Genomic DNA, 12,077 nt, shown 5'->3' with positions numbered 1-12,077 from the left:
AGGGTTAAAGGCCTTGCTCAGTTGCCCAACAGTGGAGCTTGATGATGCTGGGGCTTAAACCCTGATCCTCCGATCAACAACCCAGAGCCTTAACCACTTGAACCACCACTGCCTTATACAAATAAACTGAATTGAAAACTGAAGGCAAAATGGATGGCACCAAATACAATTAAATCTTAAAACAAAAGAAAAGCAGTTCCAGCCTGCAAGATACTTGAGACAGGGTCAGGTCAGTCTTTTGATAGGAAAATTACCCGAAGCATACTAACCAACCTATATATATAGTAGAACCATTCAAAACAGATTTTCTTGTTAAAATTTCAAGTCACATAGCTTCACACTGCTAGGATTTTTCCCTGCTGCGAGCAAGCATCATTTGCTTCTGCACTTTAATTACTTCATCCTTGTTAACATGTTTTTAACACTTCTGCACTTGTATAGTACAAATTAGACTTGGACGCAGTGTTTGCTTACTGCTGTCGCCTCTGACTTGCTCATTAGGCTCTACTTTCAGATTCCTGCAAAGCTGCTTTGTGAAAATGAATCATTTTAAAGAAATGAAAAGTGCTATACAAATACAATTAAATTGAAACTTGAAAGCTAAAATTAGCTCTTTGATAAATAGGCCCAATTATTTAACACCATTTTTTCCCACCGTACTGGGAAAATAAGTTAAACTCATTAAAATTGCGTTCCTCAAAGCACTTAAAGAGGTGAAATTGCATGACTCGGGTAGCAATCCAATAGAAACACAATGGAACTTTCACTAATTTGAGTCCATGTGTAGCAGATTGTGTAATAAACTTTTTATAATAAATTTGTCACTTTATTAGACTACATCAGACAGGTATGTATATAAGTATTTCTTCCTTTCCTTTTACATAAAAGCTTTATTGGTGCTCTATTACACAATATTAAGCTGAATTGATTTTGAAGGTTTTGACACAAAGCATGTATAGATTTAAAGATTTGCGTAGATAAGTGTTTTGCTCTATGTGCAAGAACACAAGTGCACATATTTTGAAGATTTTTATTGACTAAATGCATTTTGTGTCAAAATTACAAATAAATAAATAAATAAATAAATAAATAAATAAATAAATAAATGTATGTACGTACTTTTGGTCCACAGTCTGGGACCAAAAAAAATGTACATGCTAGTGATTAAATCTTGGCATGTTTAAGAATCTGTAATAACAGAAAGCACAAAAATACCCGCTTCAAATAAGTTCTTTAATGACCTCTTCTTAGCTTATTTATAAAAATTTGCTTTTTATGAAGACATTTATTCTTAAAAAAGACGGGTTGATTATTTATTTATTTTTTATTTTAAAACGAGTATCTGAGTTGTTATTAAACATGCAGCAGCTAGGTATTATTAAATCAAACATATATATATATGTAAAATACTCCAGTAATCAAAAGCAGGCCATGCAGAATGTTGCTTGCCTTCTGTTTTACCAGGAAACTGGAGTACAGGGTTGTGGGTGGTTGTCATTTGCATATTCATATAAATATGGATTTCAAAAAGTGAATAAAAGTTTAGCTTAACCTGCTGTCATGTTTCTGTTGTCCAACAACATTTATTGGTAGAACTACTACATAAAACAACATGGATAAATATGATCAGCCTCCAGAAAGACTGCTGGCTCAGAGAAATGAAATGATTTTCTCCATTACATGCACTATTATGGAAATAATTTGCTGCAACTGTGGTATCATTTGCAACAATTTGTTTTGGAAATTGAAAGGGCTAGGATGCTCCTGCTTTGTTGGTATATTTTTACCCTGAGCCTTCAGCCTTTATCATTATAAATAAGTGTGTTGAAAAAAAACATGTTCAAGTTCAGAATTTCAGATGTACCCAAACATTAATACCCTTGTAGCAGGCAGTACAGAACATTTGCAGAATATTTCGTTTATTCCTTGGTACAAAATGAATGACACATACTTGCTTTACTATACTGGTTTCATAACTGCTCTATAATTTATAATATACAAGGGAGTAATTGAAATATCGATACTATAAAAAATTAAATAGCACAAGCTATGCTTCATTCATTCATTCGATTTGATTCGTGTCCGCTTTGAGACACATTGAATATGATTATTCTTATTTGTGGTGTGCTTTGTGGCTCCGGTGATAACCTGGTAGCTGTTGCGGTATTTTCATTATTCCCTTCTGATCATTCTCTATTCAGAGCATTTGTCAGCAGCTCTGATGTCACGGGAGGATATTGCTAGTACAGTAACAGTGGTGTTCAATAGAAGAAAATGTTTGAATGGTCTCACACTTAAGGAATAACAACAGGATTTCTCTGTTAACTTGTATTTTCCTTGAAGCTGTTGTATTAATGAGAAATCCAATATAGAAGTAATAGAGATGGCAAGATTAGATTTTTCCTTTATGCCTGCATCAGTTGAATATCCTACCGAGTCGGAACTAGCTGGCAGCTGGGGTGGCAGCTGTCACCATGTGTACCTAAGTGGCTACGTCCCTTAACTTTCCATCTATCCATTTTGCTATACCCGCTTTATTCCTAATTTGGGTAACAGGGATCTGCTGGATCCCCTATCCCAGCACACATTGGGCAAAAGGCAGGGGTACACCCTGGACAGGTCACCAGTCCATCACAGGGCCGCACATATAGACAGACAACCACACACACAGGCAATTTAGAATTACCAATCAACCTAATGTACATGTTTTTGGACTGTGGGAGGAAACCGGAGTACCCAGAGTAAACCCACGCAAGCACGGAGAGAACGTGCAAACTCCACACAGAAAGGATTTGGACCCAGGACCTTCTTACTGTGAGGCAACAGTGCTAACTACTAAGCCACCGTGCTGCCCAGGTCCCTTAACTTTAATGAGAAAATCTCGTGTTAAACACCCAAACGTGGGTTAGATGTTATACATAGTACAAACAGCAGAGGGCGCAAGAGCATTACACGTGCACGAGCTAAACGGGACTCGTACCTATGAATAAGGCGACTTTTGGCGTGGCGAACCGGTAGGTGGTTCAAGTCCTTAGCAGACATTGCAAAGCAGAACATGATGTAGAGCCCGAGCTGAACTCCCACACCGAATCCACGCGTGTGTGGGAGTGATGAAGGCTCGCTTACCCGTGAGTAATAATGCGATAAGCGGCGGGAACTTCGATGATGGCGGTAATGATGCAAAGCTGCTTTCCGTCATTAGAGCGCGCGCGGGGGTGTGAGAGCGCTCACGGATTGGCTCGGGCGTTACCTAGCAACGCTCTCTCGCGCTGTACTCTCTCTCTCTCTCTCTCGCGCGCGCGCGCGCTCCGAGCTGCGCCGCTGGTGCTATTTCGGTGCCGCGCTCTCCGCCTGCTGAAACATTCATGGCGTGGCCATTTCCATTTCCATCCTCTCAAACCAGCAACCTCTTTAACGGCTTGTGTTCTGTGTAGAAGAGGAAAAGCAGCCCAGTCCCTCGTACCGCCTTCACCACCGACTGCACGGATAACTGATAAGTGGCACGCAGAGTCGCGAGGGATAGGCGAAGTTAATCACGCGCTCTCCTCCAGAGACTCACTGATTCACTGTAATGTAATGAGTGTAATGATGACAGGACAACCGTGTGTGTGTATATATACATGTATGTGTATGTATATATATATATATATATACACATACACCGATCAGCCATAACATTATGAACACTGACAGGTGAAGTGAGTAACACTGATTATCTCCTCATCATAGCACCTGTTAGTGGGTGGGATATATTAGACAGCAAGTGAACATTTTGTCCTCAAAGTTGACGTGTTAGAAGCAGGATAAATGGACAAGTGTAAGGATTTGAGCGAGTTTGACAGTTGTGATGGCTAGACCACTGGATCAGAGCATCTCCAAAACTGCAGCTCTTGTGGGGTGTTCCTGGTCTGCAGTGGTCAGTATCTATCAAAAGTGGTCCAAGGAAAGAACAGTGGTGAACCAGGACCCAAGGTTTCCCACAGACACACGTTGGACATGTTGTCAATTGTCCTCTCATATATATATAACAGTGAGAGGGCCACAGGTCTTAGAATGTTATGATAGAATGTTAGGACTGTTTTCACACAGGAATGCTAGCATTTTCTTTCTTTCTTTCTTTCTTTCTTTCTTTCTTTCTTTCTTTCTTTCTTTCTTTCTTTCTTTCTTTCTTTCTTTCTTTCTTTCTTTCTTTCTTTCTTTCTTTCTTTCTTTAAGGAATATGGTTTGTGTGTATGTGTGTGTGCATATGAGAGAGAATGCAGTGGTAAGATGTGTGAGGGTGAGTACATGTAAGAGAGTGAAACAACACTCTGTGTGTGTGTGTGTGTTTGTGTACATGCAAGTCTGTGTCTATGTGTGTTTGTGTGAGTGTGTGCGTGTGTGTGTGTGTTGTGGAGAGTCTATTTGTATGTGAGCTAGAGAGAGAAACTGTCTTTCTTGGTTTCTTCTCTTATCTCTATAGACTCTATGTGAGACCTTGAAAGCGAAGAGAGACAAAAAGAAGCACAGTGTGTGTGTGTGTGTGTGAGAGAGAGAGAGAGTGAGAGAGAGAAAACACCTGGCTATCTCTAACTACAGAAGCCACAGGACAGTGCATCAAAATTTGACGCTTCATGCATGCCTGTTAGACAGAGAGTGGAATTTGCTATTATTTCAGACCTTTGGGGAAAAAACACAAAAAGCCCCCCCCCAAACAGAACTGTCATTTGCTTAATGTATTTTGTTGTGTTTTCTGCACCATTCTGTGTAAACTATAGAGAGAGTTCAGTTTCTGAAATTCTCATCTGGCAACAACAACCATTCCACAATAAAAGTCACTGAGATCACACTTTATCTTCATTCTAATGTTTGATGTGAACATTACCTGAATCTCATGATCTAGCTGAGGTTTCTTTTGCACTGTGCTATGAAGATTAGTGTGATATTTGACATATGCTAGCAGATTGCACATACTATTCTTAATAATATTCTTCATACTGTTCCTCTTTACATTTTATACAAAACCTTTCCATACCTTTACTCCCTTTGGTCAAAGCAGGAAAGCATAGAAATGGGAATAGGACTTAATGAAACAATTTTCCCTAAATTCTTTCAATTTAGTGGCATTCTGTCTCTATGGTGACCAATGCTGACCCAGCATGTTCTTCCTTTTCCCACCCACACATCCACCCTGCCATCCAGAGCTTAATCCAACACCTGTCTGTACCTGGCAAGATTGCAGGTTTAACAGGGTGCCCTCACTGTAGGTCATTTTTATTTAATGTATGCACAGTATAAGCTTTACTCATACTTTGCAAGGTCCTTTAAAAGTTCTTCTTTAATTAACTCTAACATTAAAAAGAGCATTCATTCAGTTAAATTATTCATCCACATTGCAGCTGATGCAGTCCATCAAAAAAGAGTTTTAATTTTGAAACATTTATAATCAATGAACACAGCTTTCCATGAGTAAGTTCTTTCAAGAATTTTTTTTTTTTGTAAATGCCATCATAGTACACCCAGCTATTTGTACAACCTTTATATGCACATACACTGATCAGGCATAACATTATGACCACTGACAGGTGACGTGAATAACACTGATTATCTCCTCATCTTGGGACCTGTTAGTGGGTGGGATATATTAGGCAGCAAGTGAACATTTTGTCCTCAAAGTTGATGTGTTAGAAGCAGGAAAAATGGGCAAGCGTAAGGATTTGAGCGAGTTTGACAAGGGCCAAATTGTGATGGCTAGATGACTGGATCAGAGCGTCTCCAAAACTGCAGCTCTTGTGGGGTGTTCCCGGTCTGCAGTGGTCAGTATCTATCAAGGAAGGAACAGTAGTGAACCGGTGACAGGGTCAAGGCTCCTGGATGAACGTAGGGAGCGAAGGCTTGTCCGTGTGATCCGATCCAACAGACGAGCTACTGTTGCTCAAATTGCTGAAGAAGTTAATGCTGGTTCTGATAGAAAGGTGTCAGAATACACAATGCATTGCAGTTTGTTGCGTATGGGGCTGTGTAGCTGCAGACCAGTCAGGGTGCCCATACTGACCCCTGTGCACCACCGAAAGTGCCAACAATAGGTATGTGAGCATCAGAACTGGTCCACAGCGCAATGGAAGAACATGGTCTGGTCTGATGAATCTCATTTTCTTTTATATCACGTGAATGGTGGGGTACGTGTGTGTACCTGGGTGAAGAGGCAAGAAGGCAAGTCGGCGGAGACAGTGTCATGCTTTGGGCAATGTTCCGCTGGGAAGCCTTGGGTCCTGCCATCCATGTGGATGTTACTTTGGTACCACCTACCTAAGCATTGTTGCAGACATGTACACCCTTTCATGGAAAAGGTATTCTCTGATGGCTGTGGCCTCTTTCACCAGGATAATGCGCCGTGCCACAAAGCAGAAATGGTTGAGGAATGGTTTGATGAGCACAACAACAGGTTTAAGGTATTGACTTGACCTCCAAATTCCCCAGATCTCAGTCCAATCGAGCATCTGTGGGATATGCCGGACAAACAAGTCCGATCCATGGAGGCCCCACCTCGCAACCTACAGGACTTAAAGGATCTGCTGCTATGATCTTGGTGCCAGATACCACAGCACACCTTCAGGGATCTAGTGGAGTCCATGCCTCAAGGGGTCAGGGCTGTTTTGGCACCAAAAGGGGGACCATCACAATATTAGGCAGGTGTTCATAATGTTATGGTTGATCGGTGTAAATAGTAGTAGATATTGGATTCAACTGAAATTAACTACTGATATGAGAGTTACATGTGCATCTCGTGTTTATTCCATTCTGTTAGGAAGTACAGGCTCACTGAACTGATGAATTATGGTTATGATATCAGCAATATTAGTCACTGTGGTAGAATAATGGACGATCTTAAACAAAAGTAATTTCAAATAAATTTCAAAGCAGACAGAAAACATGAAATATTCATTTTAATATTTAATACAGTTATGAATAAAATATTTATAAAAATAGTTAGCACAGATGCCTTAGGTGGAAGATTTGATAAATTCTTACTGCATTGCAGATTGTTTTGATGATGTTTCAATCAAGAAAATGCCAAGTATATATGTGTATATACAGTATACCTGATATATATATATAGACTATACAAGAATATGATTATTATAAGAATATGAGAATATGAAATTATTCTTGATATTCTTCTCATCATTATTTTTATGTAACATTATTTAGATTCCTTTATAAATCTCATCCATCACATTATCTAGAGTGGAAACATGAAATTTCTAAAATCATTTTTCTTAATATCACATTTTTCTATATTCAGAGGCAAAAGGGTTTCTAGATTGTCTCTGATTTCTGTCCTTATTTAAACTAAAACTTCCCAGAATGTTGATTACTGTTGGATTAATCGACTGGCACAGATTGATTGTGAGATCTGTTGATTAAAACAAGGCATCCTACTCATCTGTAATATCTTGCTAGTGTTTAGTTTTTACAAAACGACAAAATGAGAGAAACATTACAGTGAACAAAACCGAAAACATTTTTCTGTTATGGTATCATTTCAAAAAAGTAAAGTCTAAACTTAAACATTTTCCCACTAGACATAATTTCCTGACCAGAATTTGTGGTCTTTGTGCCTGATTACAGGAAGATATGATGTTAGATAGCCGCTATAGGTTTCTGAAAAATCAGCAATGCCTATATTTATGATTTTGCAAGAAAAAAATCATAATGTAGAAGGACGACGGTCTGAAACAGTGCAAAATGGTTTTGGTTAAATGGTTTTATGTTAAGCAGAGTTGAATTTCATTTCTTAAGAGCTTGAAATAAGAAGCCAGGAAGAGAAAAGGGCATGCTGACTCCTTATGACTGCGGCAGACATTAAGCAACATGTCAAGCATGTTTTAATCTGTAACAAAAAAATAAACAGTAAATAAATATAAGATGTTCTGTTCCAGTTGTTATTGCCTGATATGTTTCTTATGCATCTGCACCCTTGATAGAATCCAATTACGTTAAGTCATGTGTTCAGCCAATTTCTGCCTGCAAAAAAAACAGGCATTTAAAATAATCACTTTTCCCACTTGATCAGAGATAAGGCCCAGAGCACAGCTTACTAAAGCAGTGAAGTAGGCAGAGCGATGCCGCAAGAATTTGATTAGTTTTCAACAGCAATTAGATAAAAGGTCTTGATAACATAAGCGCATGTTTTCCTAATCCTGTGTAAACAATGTACTAATTTAACACAAAGACCAGCGAAGGGAATGCGTTCTCTTGAGCTGCAATGCATTTCTATTCCATTCATCGCTTTTCATATATGAAAGGTCTCGTTCAATTTATGTCTGAGGGTTCAAAAGTGGTCTATTTAAATTCCGAACACTCCTCGCCAATGTTTAATTTATGAATTGATAGCCTTTCAGCTGAGATATGAAGAGAAACATACCATAAAATGCCCACAAAATGTCTGATTAAGAGACGCGCCGTAGTCAGGGTTTAAATCAGACTTATGCTTTTAAAGAAGTCATGAATAATTTAACAAATATTGGCACACTGTCTGTTTTTTAAGTCTTAATTATGCCTAGGAAGCATCTGTAGCTTAATGAGCTATGGCTTTAAAAAACATGCCTTTGCATATGGTGGATTAAGAAACTGTAGAAACTTTTTAAATGAAGGCTCTAAAAAGGAAAGCACACCGCCATCACCTCAGTAATTTGCCAGGTTTATATTTCTGCCATTAGTAATTGGTGAATTGTGACTTGAGTGTTATCAGAATGTGCAGAATCAGTATTTTCCGTGCAATTAACCTTCACATCTGGGAACGTTTTCCAAAATCGGCAGAAAACTCAAAGGCAGCACCTGTCAGTGCAGAATATCTGCCTGGAAAATCCGTTTATCAAGATGAACTGAGATTTAGTTCATTCTTTATTGTCTGTAATAAAGATGGCGGCTCTGTGTGGAATGAAGAACTCTTTCATAAAGGCTGTGATTTCATTTCCATCTGAAAGCAAAAATGCTCCATTAAGACCTCATTAACTGCCCACTGACAGTACAATAACAAAGCTGGCATGTTATTAAGTTAATGGCTAGTAAATTGGTAAAATGATGTACAAAATAGGTGACATAGTGATGCAGGGAAATGAGGTGTGAAAGACTTTCCCTCAACGGATCAGAGAAATAAAGATCGCAGTGCTGTCTGCCTTTCAGGAGCATCTTCAGTATCATTTTTTTGGCTTTGATGTAGATATATAATCGATATTGTGATTAATGTCACAGTATGCTAGCGTTTTTATTTCCAATTGTACCACTCTTTCTCCTCTTCAGTGTTAAATATTTGTTATACACAAGAAGACGTTTTTAAACGTGTATGCTGTTTTTATGATTCAGCAGCAGCTGTTTTTATTATTAAGTAACTATACCAACCAGGCATAACATTATGACCACCTGCCTAATATTGTGTTGGTCCCTCTTTTGCTGCCAAAACAGCCCTGACCCGTCCTGCACTGTGTATTCGGACACCTTTCTATCAGAACCAGCATTAACTTCTTCAGCAATTTGAGCAACAGTAGCTCGTCTGTTGGATCGAATCACACGGGCCAGCCTTCACCCCCCACGTGATGAGGAGATAATCAGTGTTATTCACGTCACCTCTCAGTGGTCATAATGTTATGCCTGATAGGTGTATATGTCTGGGAATTGTTTTCATGGTATCATGTATCATGTTACATATCTTGTGTTATGGAAATGCTTTCAAGAAACATGATATGATATTTTTTTGAAGACATATTTGTGACAAGATGATCATCAACTCCAGAATTATTGGCACCCTTGAAAAAGATGGGCAAAAAATTGTTAGGGAAATCTCTGTGTTTAATTAGCTTAGACTTGCTTAGCACTGAGTGAAATCTAACTATATATGGGATAAAAAAAATCCTTATCAAAGTATGTATTTTCTTAATATTTCACAAAATGTCAAAGTTACTGGTGTGTCTAAGGAATTATTATAAAAAGGGTAATTAAAATAAATAAATTGAAATGATTCATGTATATTCATGTATGTACATAAACAAACAAATAAATAAAAAATAAAATATTTGTTTTCTTTCTTTTCAGGGTGAGATTAAACTAATTAACCGTTGACATTTTTATAACCTTTTCTACCCATCTTTACAGGGGGTGCCAGTAATTCTGGAACTGCATTTTCTCCCTCTGTAACTTTATCTGTCTCTCACACAGACACACCGAGACATTTTTCATAATTAGCTCCCTGCAGATAAAGTTCAGGATATTGGCCTCCTGTGAAGAGGTAACGTGTTAATAAGTCTGGGGATTCGCACCATGAGATTATTTTAGTACAGAGGAACTTTGAAACAGTTCTCAGTAATGTCTTCACTTGTCCTCTGTTCTGTATCCAGTTTGATGGGAAAAAAAATTCTTATTAAAAATCTTTTTAATAATAATACTACACTCTGATAGAGATAATTATGGTAATTGACTAACTGAAGCCTAAAGTCATTATGTTGCATAGAATTATGTTACATCCTCGCTGGGTAAATAGCTGAATTAATCAGTAATAATTATGTGGTAGGTACAAGTGTTTATAATCACAGATTTTTGTCCACTTGTGAAAACATTTTATAAAATGGTATAGATTCATAGTAAGTTTAAGCTCTGCCCACTTAGCATAATCACATAATTTATCCATGAACAGCTTGTTTCCTGATATGCACCAGTCAGCCTTAACAATAAAACCACTGAGAGTTGAAATGAATAACATTGATTATCTCCTTACACTGGCACCTCACAAAGAGTGGCATTTATTAGGCAGGATGAAAACAGTCAGGTCTTGAAGTGGATGTTTTAGAAGCAGGAAAAATGGGAGTGTAAAGATCTAAGCAAGTTGGACAAGAGAAAAATTGTGATGACTAGATAACTAAGTCAGAGCATTTCCAAAACAGGTCTTGAAGGGTATACATTGGTTAGTATTTAACAAAAGTGGTCCAAGGAAGGACAACTAGTGAACTGGCAACAGGTTCATGGGTGTCCAAGTCTCACCGATGTGTGTGGAGAGTGATGGTTAACTCGTCTGGTCCGAGGTTACTGTAGCACTAATTGTAGAAAAAGTTGGATATGATGCTAGCTATGATGGAAAAGTGTCAGAACACACAGTGCATTGCACTTTGTTGGGTATGGGTTGCATAGCCACAGACTACTCAGAGTGCCCATACCACCCAAAAACTCAATGGGCCTGCTGCTAACATAGAAAAGAAATAGCCTTTATTTGTCACATATACATTACAGCACAGTGAAATTCTTTCTTCACATATCCCAGCCTTAGAGGTTGGGGTCAGAGCGTAGGGTCAGCCATGATACAGCACCCCTCCAGCAGAAAGGGTTAAGGGCCTTGCTCAAGGGCCCAACTTGGCAGTGCTGGGGGCTTGAACCCCCAATCTGACGGGCAACAACCCAGAGCCTTAACCACTTGGACCACCACTGTCCCTACATCTTGGTGTCCCTACATCTTGGTGCCAGATAGCAAATCAGACCTTCAGAGGTCTTGTAAAGTCCATGCTGTTATGGGTCAGGGCTGTTTTGGTGGCACAAGGGAGACCTAAACAATATTAGGCAGGTGTTTTTAATGTTATGGCTAATTGCTGTAAATGTCAATGTGTAAACCCCACCAACTAGAATGAAAACACATTCATTTCAAAAACAATGTATTTTCTGTATTCAGAACCAAAAATCTCATTACATATTAGAATGTAATCCTAAATCAGAGATGAATTTCCCAAAACGCTGATTATTTTGATTATGTTGATTTACATAATAAAGATGACATACAATAAAATGAAATAAAAATAAAGGTGCATGGTATTTGTCTTAAACAAACAAAAAAGGAATTTTCTGTAAAGGTCTCTTCAGCATACTTTAATATGAAGGACTGTTCATTTAAACAGGGCTATCTGGTATAAATGGGCTAATAAGACAAACCTCTTTGAACCTGCTCTTTGAAGGAAAAAAAAATACATAAAATAAGGCTTAATTTTTACACCTACATAATCTTATTTGCTGTTAACAAATTAGTTTTGTGTTAAAGGAAAAGAAACAGTATACAC

The sequence above is a fragment of the Hemibagrus wyckioides genome, linkage group LG11, assembly GCF_019097595.1.
Source record: "Hemibagrus wyckioides isolate EC202008001 linkage group LG11, SWU_Hwy_1.0, whole genome shotgun sequence".
In the NCBI taxonomy this organism is placed as follows: Eukaryota; Metazoa; Chordata; class Actinopteri; order Siluriformes; family Bagridae; genus Hemibagrus; species Hemibagrus wyckioides.
This window is presented reverse-complemented; position numbering follows the sequence as displayed.